Source organism: Sapajus apella, unplaced genomic scaffold (assembly GCF_009761245.1).
Source record: "Sapajus apella isolate SASKATOON/1434 unplaced genomic scaffold, GSC_monkey_1.0 scaffold12, whole genome shotgun sequence".
NCBI classification, from domain to species: Eukaryota; Metazoa; Chordata; class Mammalia; order Primates; family Cebidae; genus Sapajus; species Sapajus apella.
The window spans coordinates 12523533-12537078 of NW_022436952.1; positions in this window are offsets into that span (position 1 = coordinate 12523533).

The window sequence follows — 13546 nt, forward strand, 5'->3', positions numbered from 1 at the left end:
GAATAAGACTTCAGAAGGTGGGTAGTAAGAAACGTCTGTGAACTAAAAGAACATGTTCTAACCCAATTCAAGGAAACTAAGAACCTTGAAAAAAGATTTGATGAAATGCTAATAGGAATGGATAAATTAGAAAGGAATATAAGTGAATTGATGGAGCTGAAACACACAACACGAGAGCTTCGTGAAGCATGCACAAGTTTAAACAGCTGAATTGACCAAGCAGAAGAAAGGATATCAGAGGTCGAAGATCAACTCAATGAAATAAAACAGGAAGGCAAGACTGGAGAAAAAAGGGTAAAAAGGAATGAACAAAGTCTCCAAGAAATGTGGGACTATGTGAAAAGACCTAGTCTATGTTTGATAGATGTACCTGAATGCGACGAAGAGAATGAATCCAAGCTGGAAAACACTCTTCAATATTATCCAGAAAAACTTCCCCAACCTAGCAAGGCAGGCCAATATTCAAGTCCAGGAAATACAGAAAACACCACCAAAGATATTCCTCAAGAAGAGCAACCCCAAGGCACATAATCTTCAGATTCACCAGGGTTGAAATGAAGAAGAAAATACTAAGGGCAGCCAGAGAGAAAGGCCGGGTTACCCACAAAGGGAAGCCCATCAGACTCACAGCAAATGTCTCAGCAGAAAACCTACAAGCCAGAAGAGAGTGGGGGCCAATATTCAACATCCTTAATGAAAAGAACTTTCAACCCAGAATCTCCTATCCAGCCAAACTAAGCTTCATAAGTGAAGGAAAAATAAAATCCTTTGCGAACAAGCAAGTACTCAGAGATTTTGTCACCACCAGGCCAGCTTTACAAGAGCTCCTGAAAGAGGCCCTACACATATAAAGGAACAACCAGTACCAGCCACTCCAAAAACATGCCAAATGGTAAAGAGCATCAACACAATGAAGAATCTGCATCAACTAATGGGCAAAACAGCCAGCTAGCACCAAAATGGCAGGATCAAATTCACACATAACAATATTAACCCTAAATGTAAATGGACTAAATGCCCCAATCAAAAGACACAGACTGGCAAATTGGATAAAAAGCCAAAACCCATCGGTGTGCTGTAGCCAGTAAACCCATCTCACATGCAAGGATACACAAAGGCTCAAAATAAAGGGATGGAGGAAGATTTACCAAGCAAATGGAGAGCAAAAAAAAGCAGGAGTTGCCATTCTCATCTCTGATAAATTAGACTTTAAAGCAACAAAGATCAAAAGAGACAAAGAAGGACATTACATAATGGTAAAAGGATCAATGCAACAAGAAGAGCTAACGATCCTAAATATATATGCACCCAATACAGGAGCACCCAGATACATAAGGCAAGTTCTTAATGACTTACAGAGACTTAGACTCCCACACAATTATAGTGGGAGACTTTAACACCCCATTGTCAATATTAGACAGATCAACGAGACAGAAAATTAACAAGGATATCCAGGACTTGAACTCAGACCTGGACCAAGCAAACCTAATAGACATTCACAGAACTCTCCACCCCAAATCCATAGAATATACATTCTTCTCAGCACCACATCACACCTACTCTAAAATCGACCACGTAATTGGGAGTAAATCACTCCTCAGCAAATGCAAAAGAACGGAAATCATAACAAACAGTCTCTCAGACCACAGTGCAATCAAGTTAGAACACAGAATTCAAAAACTAACTCAGAACCGCACAGCTTCATGGAAACTGAACAACTTGCTCTTGAATGTTGACTGGATAAACAGTGAAATGAAGGCAGAAATAAAGATGTTGTTCGAAACCAACGAGAATGAAGACACAACATACCAGAATCTCTGGGACACATTTAAAGCAGTCTCTAGAGGAAAATATATAGCAATAAGTGCCCACATGAGAAGCAAGGAGAGATATAAAATTGAAAGCCTAGCATCAAAATTGAAACAGCTAGAGGAGCAAGATCAAAAAAACTCAAAACCTAGCAGAAGACAAGAGATAGCTAAGATCAGAGCAGAACTGAAGGAGGCAGAGACACAAAAAAACCCTTCAAAAAATCAATAAATCCAGGAGCTGGTTTTTTGAAAACATCAACAAAATAGACAGACCACTAGCCAGATTAATAAAAAAGGAAAGAGAGAATAACCAAATTGATGCAATAAAAAATGATAAAGGGGATATCACCACAGATTCCACAGAATTTCAAACCATCATCAGAGATTATTACAAACAACTCTATGCACATAAACTAGTAAACCTGGAAGAAATGGATAAATTCCTGGACACTTGCCCCCTCCCAAGCCTAAACCAGGAAGAACCCGAAACCCTGAACAGACCCATAACTAGGTCTGAAGTTGAGGCAGCAATTAACAGCTTACCACCCAAAAAAAGCCCAGGTCCAGATGAGTTCACAGCCGAATTCTACCAGACATACAAAGAGGAGCTGGTACCATTCCTTCTGAAACTATACCAAACAATCCAAAAAGAGGGAATCCTTCCCAAATCATTTTATGAGACCAACATCATCCTGATACCAAAACCCAGCAGAGACTCAACAAGAAAAGAAAACTTCAGGCCAATATCCATGATGAACAAAGATGCAAAAATCTTCAATAAAATACTGGCAAGCCCATTGCAACAGCACATCAAAAAGCTTATCCACCATGATCAAGTAGGCTTCATCCCGGGGATGCAAGGCTGGTTCAACATACGCAACTCTATAAACGTAATTCACCATATAAACAGAACCAAAGACAAAAACCACATGATTATCTCAATTGATGCAGAGAAGGCCTTTGACAAAATTCAACAGCCTTTATGCTAAAAACCCTCAATAAGCTAGGTATTGACGGAACATATCTCAAAATAATAAAAGCTATTTATGACAAACCAACAGCTAATATCATACTGAATGGGCAAAAACTGGAAGCATTCCCCTTGAAATCTGGCGCTAGACAAGGATGCCCTCTTTCACCACTCCTATTCAATATAGTACTGGAAATTCTAGCCAGAGCAATCAGGCAAGAAAAAGAAATAAAGGGTATTCAAATAGGAAAGGAGGAAGTCAAATTGTCTCTATTTGCAGATGACATGATTGTATATCTAGAAGACCCCATCCTCTCAGCCCAAAATCTCCTGAAACTGATAAGCAACTTCAGCAAAGTCTCAGGATACAAAATCAATGTGCAAAAATCACATGCATTCCTATACACGAATAACAGACTTAAAGAGAGCCAAATCAAGAATGAACTGCCATTCACAAATGCCACAAAGAGAATGAAATACCTAGGAATACAACTAACAAGGAACGTAAAGGACCTCTTCAAGGAGAACTACAAGCCACTGCTCAACGAAATAAGAGAGGACACAAACAGATGGAGAAACATCCCATGTTCATGGTTAGGAAGAATCAATATCATGAAAATGGCCATACTACCCAAAGTAATTTACAGATTCAACGCTATCCCCCTCAAGCTACCAATGACCTGCTTCACAGAACTGGAAAAAAACACCTTAAACTTCATATGGAACCAAAAGAGAGCCCGCGTAGCCAAGTCAATTCTAAGCAAAAAGAACAAAGCAGGAGGCATCACACTACCGGACTTCAAACTATACTACAAGGCTACAGTAATCAAAACAGCATGGTACTGGTACCAAAACAGAGATATAGACCAATGGAACAGAACAGAGGCCTCAGAGGCAACACAACATATATACACCCATCTGATCTTTGACAAACCTGACAAAAACAAGCAATGGGGAAAGGATTCCATGTTTAATAAATGGTGTTGGGAAAACTGGCTAGCCATGTGCAGAAAGCAGAAACTGGACCCCTTCCTGACACCTTACACTAAAATTAACTCCAGATAGATTAAAGACTTAAACATAAGACCTAACACCATAAAAACCCTAGAAGAAAAACTAGGCAAAACCATTCAGGACATAGGCTTAGGCAAGGACTTCATGACCAAAACACTAAAAGCATTGGCAACAAATGCTAAAATAGACAAATGGGACCTAATCAAACTCCACAGCTTCTGCACGGCAAAAGAAACAGTCATTAGAGTGAATTGGCAACAAACACAATGGTAAAAGATTTTTGCAGTTTACCCATCTGACAAAGGGCTGATATCCAGAATTTACAAATAACTAAAACAGATATACAAGAAAAAAACAAACAAGCCCATTCAAAAGTGGGCAAAGGATATGAACAGATACTTTACAAAAGAAGACATATATGAGGCCAACAACATATGAAAAAATGCTCATCATCACTGGTCGTCAGAGAAATGCAAATCAAAACTACATTGAGATACCATCTCATGCCAGTTAGAATGTCGATCACTAAAATATCTAGAGACAACAGATGCTGGAGAGGATGTAGAGAAATAGGAACACTTTTACACTGTTGGTGGGAGTGTAAATTAGTTCAACCATTGTGGAAGACAGTGTGGTGATTCCTTAAGGACCTAGTAATAGAAATTCCATTTGACCCAGCAATCCCATTACTGGGTATATATCCAAAGGATTATAAATCATTCTACTATAGGGACACATGCACATGAATGTTCATTGCAGCAATGTTTACAATAGCAAAGACCTGGAAACAACCCAAATGCCCATCGATGATAGACTGGACAGGGAAAATGTGGCACATATACACCATGGAATATTATGCAGTCATCAGAAACGATGAGTTTATGTCCTTTATAGGGACATGGATGAACCTGGAAACCATCATTCTCAGCAAAGTGACACAAGAGCAGAAGATCAAACACCGCATGTTATCACTCATAGACAGGTGTTGAACAATGAGAACACATGGACACAGGGAGGGGAGCACTACACAATGGGGTCTGTTGGGGGGAAATAGGGGAGGGTCAGTGAGGGGTGGGGAGTTGGGGAGAGATAGCATGGGGAGAAATGCCAGATATAGGTGAAGGGGAAGAAGGCAGCAAATCAGACTGCCACGTGTGTACCTATGCAACAATCTTGCATGTTCTTCACATGTACCCCAAAACCTAAAATGGAATAAAATAAATTTGAAAAAAAAAGAGTTTAGGGGCTGAATTGATGAGGTTTTCTAAATATAGAATCATGTCTTCTGCAAACAGAGGCAATTTGACTTCCTCTGTTCCTATCTGAGTACACTTTATTTTTTTCTCTTTCCTGATTGCCCTGGCCAGAATTTCTAATACTTTGTTGACTAAGAGTGGAGAGAGAGCGCATCCTTGTCTTGTGTTGGTTTTCAAATGGAATGCTTCCAGCTTTTGCCCATTGCATATGATATTGGCTGTGGGTTTGTCATAAATAGCTCTTATTATTTTGAGATATGTTCTGTCAATACCTAGTTTATTTAGAGTTTTTAACATGAAGGAATTTTGAATTTTATCAAAGGCCTTTACTGCATCTAATGAGATCATCATGTGGTTTTTGTCTTTGGTTCTGTTTATGTGATGGATTATGTTTACTGATTTGCATATGTTGAACCAGCCTTGCATCCCAGAGATGAAGCCAACTTGATCATGGTGGATAAGTTTTTTGATGTGCTGCTGCATTCAGTTTGCCAGTATTTTAATGAGAATTTTCCCATCTATGTTCATCAGGGATATTGGCCTGAAGTTTTCTGTTTTTGTTGTCTCTGCCAGATTTTGGTATCAGGATGATGCTGGCTTCATAAAATGAGTTAGGGAGGAGTTCATCCTTTTCAATTGTTTAGAATAGTTTCAGAAGGAATAGTACCAGCTCCTTTTTGTACCTCTGGTAGAATTTGGTTGTGAATTCGTCTGATTCTGGGCTATTTTTGGATGGTAGGCTATTAATTAGTGCCTCAATTTCAGAACTTGTTATTGGCCTATTTAGGGATTCAACTTCTCCCTGGTTTATTCTTGGGGGGGTGTATGTGTCTAGGAATTTAACCATTTCTTCTAGATTTTTTTGTTTATTTTCATAGAGGTGTTTATAGTATTCTCTCATGGTAGTCTGCATTTTGGTGGGGTCAGCTGTAATTCTCCCTTTATCATTTTTTATTGTGTCTACTTGATTCTTCTCTCTTTTCATTTTATTAATCTAGCTAGCAGTCTGTTTCATTAATTTTTTCACGAAAACCAGTTCATGGATTCACTGATTTTTTGGAGGGTTTTTCGTGTCTCCATCTTCTTCAATTCCGCTCTGATCTTAGTTATTTTTTGTCTTCTGCTGGCTTTTGGATTAGCTTGCTCTTGCTTCTCTAGCTCTTTTAATTGTTACATTAGAGTGTCAATTTGAAGTCTTTCTACCTTTCTGATGTGGGCATTTAGTGCTTTAAATTTCTCTCTTAACACTGATTTAGCTGTGTGCAACAGATTCTGGTATACTGTCTCTTTGTTCTCATTGGTTTCAAATAACTTCTTGATTTCTGCCTTAATTTCATTATTTACCCAGGAGTCATTCAGGAGCAGGTTGCTTAATTTCCATGTAATTGCGTGGCTTTGAGTGAGTTTCTTAATCTTGAGTTCTAATTTGATTGCACTGTGGTCTGAGAGACTGTTAGTTATGATTTCAGTTCTTTTGCATTTGCTGAGGAGTGTTTTACTTCCAATTATGTGACTGATTTTATAATAAGTGCCATGTGACACTGAAAAAAATGTATATTCTATTGATATGGTGTGGAAAGTTCTGTAGATGTCTATTAGGTCCACTTGATCCAAGAGCTGGGTTCAAGTCCTGAATATCTTTGTTAATTTTCTGTCTCATTGATCTAATATTGACAGTGGGGGGTAAAAGTCTTCCACTATGATTCTGTGAAAGTCTAAGTCTCTTTGTAGGCCTCTAAGAACTTGCTTTATGAATCTGGGTCCTCCTGTATTGAGTGCATACATGTTTAAGATAGTTAGCTCTTCTTGTTGAATTGATCCCTTTACCATTATGCAATGCCCTTCTTTGTCTTTTTAAATCTTTGTTGGTTTAAAGTCTGTTTTGTCAGAAACCAGGATTGCAATGCCTGCATTTTTGTTTTGTTTTCCATTTGTTTGGCAAATTTTCCTCTATCCATTTATTTTGAGCCTCTGTGTGACTTTGCATTTATTTTCAGCCTCTGAGTGTCTCTGCATGTGTTCTGAATACAGCACACTGGGAGGTCTTGACTTTTTATGCAGTTTGCCATTATGCATGTTTTAATTGGGGCATTTAGCCCATTTACATTTGTGATTAGTATTGTTGTGTGTGAATTTGATACTGTCATCATGATGCTATCTGGTTATTTTGCACACTAGTTGATGCAGTTTCTTCATAGTGTCATTGGTCTTTATATTTTGATGTGTTTTTGCAGTGGGTACCAGTTTTTCCTTTCTATATTTAGTGCTTCCTTCAGGAGCTCTTGAAAGGAAAGCCTGGTAGTGATGAAATCCCTCAGCATTTGCTTGTCTGGAAAAAATTTTATTTCTTCTTTGTTCATGAAGCTTAGTTTGGCTGGATATGAAATTCTGGGTTTAAAAGTCTTTTCTTTAAGAATGTTAAATATTGGCCCCCGATCTCTTCTGGATTGTAGAGTTTCTGCTGAGAGCTCTGCTGTTAATCTGATGGGCTTCCCTTTGTAGGTGATCTGGCCTTTCTCTCTGGCTGCCCTTCACATTTTTTCCTTCATTTCGACTTTGGAGAATCTGATGATTATTTGTTTTCGGGTTGGCTTTTCATGGTGTATCTTAGTGGTGTTCTCTGTATTCCCTGAATTTGCATGTTGGCCTGTCTTGCTAAGTTGGGGAAGTTCTCCAGGATAATATCCTGAAGTGTGTTTTCCAGCTTGTTTCCATTCTCCCTATCTCCTTGAGGTACGCCAATCAATCGTAGGTTCGCTCTTATAACGTATTTCCGTATTTCTTGGAGGCTTTATTCACTCCTTTTTATTCTTTTTTCTCTAGTGTTTTTCTGCATGCCTTATTTCAGCAAGGTGATCTTCAAACTCTGATATCCTTTCTTCCACTTGGTCAATTCAGCTATTGATACTTGTGTATGCTTCACAAATTTCTCCTGCTGTGTTTTTCAGCTTCATTGGGTCATTTATGCTCCTCTCTAAACTGGTTATTCTAGTTAACAACTCCTCTAATCTTTTATCAAGGTTCTTAGCTTTTTGTATTGGGTTAAAACATGCTTCTTTAGCTCAACAGCATTTTTTTAACCTATCTTCTGAAGCCTACTTCTGTTCATTTGTCCATCTTATCCTTTGTCCCTGGCTGGAAAGACATTGCAATTATCTGAAGAAGAGGCACTCTGGTCTTTTGGGTTTTCAGCATTTTTTCATTGATTCTTTCTCATCTTCATGAGTTTGTCTAGTTTCTATCTTTGAGGCTGCTGACGCTTGGATGGAGTTTTTGTTGGGACTTTTTTGTTTGGTGGTGATGCTATTGTTGTTTCCTTCTGTTTATTTTTCTTTAAATGATCAGGCTTCTGAAGGACTGCTGCAATTTGCTGGGGGTTCACTTCAGGCCCTGTTCAGCTGGTTTGCACCCATACCTGGAGATTTCACTCAAGGACACTGGAAACAGCAAATATCCTTCTTCCGGGATCTCTAACCTAGAGGGGCACCCACCCAATACAAGTAGGATTACTCCTGTTTAGGGTGTCTGACAACCCCTCTTGGAGGGTATCACTCAGTTGGGTGGCACTGAGAATAGGGCCCATTTAATGAAGTACTTTGACTGTCCCTTGATGGAGGGGGTGTGTTTCACTTGGGGGAAACCCATTTGTCTGGGCTGCCTGGATTATTCAGGACTACTAGGGGAAAGACTCTAAATCTGCTGCTCCGCAGAGACTGTGGCCATCCCTAACCCTGGAGGCTCAGGCTCAGGGAGCTCAGGGGGATTTTGTCCCTGAGCCTCTGGCTGGAATTGTTGGAGTTCTTGTAGGGAGGCTTTACCCAGTGAGAAAGGATGGGTCAGAGTCCGGCCTGAAGAGGGGCTCTGTCCGCAGTCTGCCACAGCCAGTGTGTTGGACTTTGGGGGACACCTCTTGGGACCAAGCTGTCCAGAGCCCCTGGCTCCAGCAGGGGAAATCACAGCCTGGAGCTATAGAGATGGATTCTGCCCTTCTGCAGCCTGGGGAGCTTGGCGTATTAGGCAGTACCAGTAACTGGCTGCTCCCCTCCTTTAGGGAGCTCAAATGGCTTAGACAGCAGTCAGCAACAGCTGTGGTGCTGGTCACCCCTCCCACCAGGAACTAGGCACGCTAAGCCGATTCTAACTGAGAGTCTGTTGAAAATCTACACGGCTCCGGGATTGTGAGTTCGTGAGTGGGATATTAGGATCTGTGTGTCGCACAGTTCCGTGGGATAAGCACAGTTTCCCTGGCTGGGTAGCATGCTCATGCTCACTCACTGCCTCCCTTGGCTGGGGGTCGGGCTCCCCTTCTCTGTGTGGTTCTCAGGTGGGCCACAGTACCACACTGCTCTTTCTTCCTCTCTGTGGATCACGCCAGCTGCCTAGTCAGTTCTGATGAGATAACCTGGATACCTTGGTTGCCAGTGCAGGATTCACACTGAAATTGTTATTATTTTCTATGGGAGCCTCTGATCACCACTGCTTCTATCCGGCTATCTTGGCCCCACCGTGAAAGTGTAAGTTCTATAAGGTTATTAAGTGATCCATTCAAAAATTACAATTCAGATACAAGCCATGCTGCTAGATGCTGAAGATAGAGTAGTGAGGAAGATCAAAATATTTGTCCTCATAAAAGATACATATTACTGAAGGAAGCCTGTAGTTGGAGGAGAAAGATTTAACCTAGACTAAATGATCTTATGAAGTATCTCAGAAAAGGTGTTGTTTAAGATAACATCCAGTGGATGAATAGCCATTATCTAGAAGAATGTAGCAAGAAAATTCCTGCATTGAAAAATGAAAAAAAAAATTACTTAGTCCAAAGAAATAAAGAAGAATGGAGCTATGATTTAAACACAAGTCTGACAGACTCCAAATCATGAGCATGCTCATTTATCATCTGCAGAGGCAAATCAGGCTGTCTACCTCTGCAACTTCTTGCCATCCCCTTGACAAATATTTTCATACAAATTAAGTCAATTCCCAATTAATGTCAAAAGTACCCTTCAAGGCAAAAATCTGGACAAAAGGTGTTTAAATTTAAGAGCTAGATCAGTGGGCCTTTATGTTTTTGTCACCACCACCTCCCACCACTACCTGTTTTGAGTCTTTGATTTGCTGTTTTTATTTGCTACCAAGCTATTCAAGACTCCTGAAAGGCAATGCTCAAAGCAATCAGACCACCTTACTGGCCAAGAGATAACCCAGGAAAGGGCACCTGTTTGGTTTATATGTATTATATCCCCACAGCACTCACTAAAGACTCCTTGGTCCTCACACAAAGCCCTAAAGGAGGCAGCAATTTGAGAGGATCCAAAAGCTGCGGAGAAAACATAGAATAGAGAGGCTAAGGCTGCTCCCTAAGGATATATACTTCCAGAATATTGGGTCTTCATCTTAGAGAGTAAGAAGGAAGAGGAATATAGGAGCTTTTACAAAACTAAGCCTGCATTAAACAGGCTTTGCTTTGACACACAAATTGAAAAAATAATCTTAAGTTTGCCTAATTAGAAGACCAAGAGCATCAAGGACAATATATGTGGACACATTCACATATGCATAAGCAGTGCTTTTGTATTTAGCATAAAAAAGTGAAATGTTGGCATTCATAACTTGATAACATTTTAAATGCCTTTCCCACATATCCTCCATTCCTGTCCACCTTTCCTCCTTCTCCATTGAATTTGCTGTTTCCTACACAGGTGCATTACAAAAGATGCTAAGCATAAGCCAACAGATGTTGCCAAAAAAAAAGGAAGAAGTAAAAATAAAAGCTTTTCAGTTTTTAAGAACATAAAGGCACACCTTCTTAAGAAGCTAGGGTCATGTGCATCAGACTACACATTTATGTTTACTTGAATTTGTTTTTATGCCACCTCTCAATGGTGGATAAGTTTGTTGCTTTCATCAACAATGAAGGGAACGTTAACATATTTCATCAGAGGTATCAATGGAAGTGGCATCTGTGTTAGCAGAGAAAGTTCTTTGCATCTGAGTATGATCAGTCTGAGAAAGCAAACACACTGCATGATGGAGCTTATGTGTGATGGGTAAGTGCAAGAGAAAAGAGGGAAGGGGGCTGAGCAGGCTCTCCTATGAGCTCAAAGACTTTCAAGAATATGGACCCCCCCAAAAAAACAAAGAGAATACAGACTAACAGGGAGCTGGAATGACTTGCATTATCCATTTAAGACAGAGATAAATTAGACTTGTCCTATGTCTGTCTGATTTTTCCACTTCAATTTCGTATATAGGAGATCTTCTATAGTCCTGCTTGTCATTGTGCATTACAATGGATGAAAATTTCATTGAAATGCATTTTCGAAGCATCTTTTCAGTTACTTTGGAAATTATATAAGGTAAATTAGGCAATATTTTCCATTTTATCTGATCAGTTGTCCTGCCATAGGAATGACCAATGGTCAGCATTCTCTGATTATTTCTATACTGGACAGTTAGGTTCCTACATTTTTTTTTTTACTTCTACCCATGTTTCACATTGCCGTACACATAGAATTCATTGCTCAATGCATCTCAGTACATTTATATATATGTGATTTCAGTCCAGGTAAAATTATGCACATTTATTTTTATTTATTCCAGAGAGTACAAAACACTAAGATTTTGAGGGGTAGAAAAAGCAAATAAATACCTGTGTAAGAATACAGTGAATAACTGCTATATATTAAAACCTACCTGGGTTGAAAAAATAAAAAATAATTACAGATGGAATGTGAAAGTAAGTGGACTACCAGTAGCTGACTCAACCAACATGGTAAGTTCTACTACCCCAGATAAAAATACATCTCTCCTTGCACCACCAAATAAGTCACTACAATAGTACCCACTTATCCACAAGAGATATGTTCCAAGATGTCCATTAGATCCCAGAAACTGTGGATAGTTCCTCAAACTATGTTTATGTTTTTTCCTATATATAAATACCTACAATGAAGTTTGACTTATAAATTAGGCACTGTGAATGAGTAACAATAGCTAACTATAAAATAGAATAATTATATCAATATATTGTCATAAGAGTTATGTGAACATGGTCTCTCTAACAAATAAGGTTTCTCTACTGTACTCACTCTTCTGGTGATAATGTGAGACAACAGAATGCCTATATGGTAAGATGAAGTGAGGTGAATGATACAGTTACTGTGATGTAAATTGGAAAATTCCAGAAAGATTAACTCATAAGTTTTAAACGGAGCATCATTCAGAGGAGCATGATGAAATCTCCCACCATCCATCTCCATTCTGCCTGGATTGTCATTAGTTACTTAGTAGCTGCCATCTCAGTTATCAGACTGACTGTCTCAGTATTGCAGTGCCTATGTTCAGGTAACCCTTATTTTACTTAATAATGGCCCCAAAGAGCAAGAATAATGATGTAATATTTTCGGGCTGTGGTTGACTATGAGTGACTTATATTGTGGAAAGTGAGGCCATGGAAAAAGGGGGGCTACTGTAATTGAATTTGTGCCAACTAGATTTCAATCCAAGCACCTATTAAGCAAGTATGTTTAATTTTTCAAATACATATTATTTTCATTAGTTCAATATAATTTTTTCCTTGGTTGCAAAGGGAAATAATTAATGTATATGCTTAGAGCTAAAGGTTTATTTTCCTCTCTTCTCCCTTTGGAATAACTAAAGTTACATGGAAACATAAATGAGGTAGACCTGATTGCTTTAAACACTTAGATAATGTGAAAAGGCCATGGAATTTTTCTATCCCTGCCTATTCCAGTTCACTGAGATAGAAAATCTTGAGAATGAGAAAAAAAAGAAAAAGAAAAAGAGTTCTTTTGACTGCAAGGTATCCTGTGTCTTACATTTTAAGGAGCTCAGTTGAGCAGAGTACAGTTCCATTCTACAAGAAGAAAATGACAAGTGACTTTTACTGTGTGTCATCTGAAAAATATAGCTAAATATAGTTCAGTGTGCGGATTTCAAACAGGTTTCATCTCAAGTGAAACCTAACTTTGATCAGTTACAGCTATCTGCCAGGGACATGGGACATAGAGTGGCAGCAGATATGCACACATTTTTCCATCCTTTGATATGGTAAAAAGAGTAAGGAATTGGTAGTTCAGAGAATCTGTGTTCAAGTTCCAATCTGATTATTTTGTTGTGTTGTAACTCAACACAATAAAATGCCTTGGAGAGAGACAGAGAACTATGGAAGAAGAACAAAAAGGAGAGAAAAGGGGAGTAAATAATGTAGAGAGAAAGAGAAAAGCTGAGGAAAACAAAGCACACTCAGAAAATGATTAGTGAAATGGTGGTAAAGAAGCCACAGATATTGCATCTTATACTTAATAAATACATACTGGAATGAAGACTTTTGTACACAGATTGTGAGGACTTTGATGTTGAATGACATGGTTGAGTTGGCAGAGCGTTTGTCTGTCATCGGTCTCATCTAATTCTGATACCAAGACTGTGAAGAAAGAGGTCCTACTGGTAGCGTGGTGGAGTGGAAACAGAAC